This window comes from Epargyreus clarus, unplaced genomic scaffold (genome assembly GCF_041222505.1).
Source record: "Epargyreus clarus isolate Ecla_fem2 unplaced genomic scaffold, WU_Ecla_fem_2.2 ptg000001l, whole genome shotgun sequence".
Lineage (NCBI taxonomy): Eukaryota > Metazoa > Arthropoda > Insecta > Lepidoptera > Hesperiidae > Epargyreus > Epargyreus clarus.
In genome coordinates, this window is record NW_027332209.1 from 13290910 (window position 1) to 13293015 (window position 2106).

Here is a 2106-nt window from a genome sequence, read left to right on the forward strand (position 1 = left end):
TCTTTTTTTTTGTTTTTTTTTAATTTTAAAATTAAAATTTAATTTTTAAGCAAAATATGACAATTTCAGTTGGTTTTATACAATGGATAAGCGAAAAATTAATAAGGATTTAAGTTTGTTCAACTGCGTATGACGGAACACAATCAAGATCATGGTGCGAAAGAGATAACACTAGTTTCGTTTTCTCATTTCCTCTTGAATACTCGGCAGGAATAAAACAAAACTGTTTTAAGGAGGTCGTGGTACGTTGAAAAAAAATAATGTTGATACAACATTAAAATAAAACTTTCCTGAACTACGATGGTTTCTAAAAGATGGTGGTAGGCCCCCTGAGGTTAACCACAGATGCGTTGCCACACCCAAGGACTAAGTTGGAACGCCTAAAAGTATGTCTCCCTTACCACACCCTTCCAACTGGAACACAGCAGTGCTTAAAACTGCTGTTATTAGGCAGAAATAGGTTTGGTAGTGTTGCGTCCAGAGTCGAACCACAAAGAGTTCTACCACATTCAACCAGGGCCGGATTTAGAAGTCTAGAGGCCTTGGGGCAACAAAGGAGTGGAGGCCCCATTGCCCCAAATTATTTTCCGAATAAAATGAACAATTTATTCAGTTGAGTCTTTCAATAAATATTTTATTGTGAAACGCAGAAGTACTGTAGATAAGTACTACAAACAAAGTACTGTAGATAAAGGTAAAACAGCGAAAGAAAATATCAAAGGAAAAGATATATATACTTTTTTGCTAGTGTTTACTAGTCGGAATTAAAAAAAAACCGACGTCTCTATTGGGGGGTTCCTCTTTTGTGGAGGCCCCGGGGCTGCCGCCCCGGTTGCCCTCCCTTAAATCCGGCCCTGCATTCAACTACCTATTATAGATAAATAGCTTTCCCTACTGCGAATCACCTCGAAGTCGCAGTAAGACTACTCAATCTAAATATATTTGCATTTCTTTCATTTATTTTGCCCCGTACAAGCAGGAAAAAGATTACAAAAATAATTAACACTTGATAAGAATTAATCACACAAAAAATGTATACATGTATATCGTTTCTTACATCTATGTACGTATGGGCGATCAAATTCGTTACTAGCATTTGAACACCTATAATAAGTACCAATATAAAAGCAATTATGGCACATTTGATATAATTACCAATACTCCTGGTACCCTTATAATTGATAGCCACTAGCAGAATCTTAACAAAAGCCCCGATATTTAGAAGTACAATAACTGCTTCAGAATAAAAAATGATTTCATAGTGAAGGTAAAAGTACCGCTGATCATCCATTTGCAATAAAAATACACAGGGCAAAGCAAACGGAAAGGGGAGGATCAACGCTAATATACATTTTGTACGTAGATAACGTTTCCTAACAGGGAAAACCTGTACAATTTTGTTGTATAAATTTTTCGTGAAGAAACACGTGAAAAACAGAAGAGCAAGATCCGTATGGTAGTATAGCACATAAACAATCTGTTTAGACATAATTTGTAAATCAGAGGTATAATAGATTATTACGAATTCACACACAGCGTTTAAAGCTCTCGCGCACGACATCCCACAAAGCACTACTTCGTCGAATTTTCGACATTTCGGCACCATCACGAAGAAGCAAACTTGCACGATTATCGTCCCAAGTGAGATTACTATCCCCACGAACCATGGGATTTGTGACATGTCCCCGATTTTAATGTACTGCGTTGTGATATTTTCAGACATTGTTGTGATATTGTACTCCATTTTATATCCTTATCCGAGATATTGATTCTCAAATCCATTCAGTTCGGCGTCTCTGAAGATTGATATTCCTTTATCATGGCGCAGTCATGGCAACAATGATTTCACAAATGTTCATTAAACGTCCGCCAATTTTATCCAAATTTATAAATATTTGTTTTCCTCCAACTATTTTAGGAGGAAATTTATTACAAATGTTTTAGATAACACTTATTTACGGTCACTATAATGTACTTATTCTCGAAGTAACACTTCCGTCTTCACTCTTCCCGGTTCAAAACTGAAATGGAGCGTATATGAACACTTACTGCCCATGAGAGCGATATGTTGTATCTATTGGAAGGAACATAATACATTCGGGACCA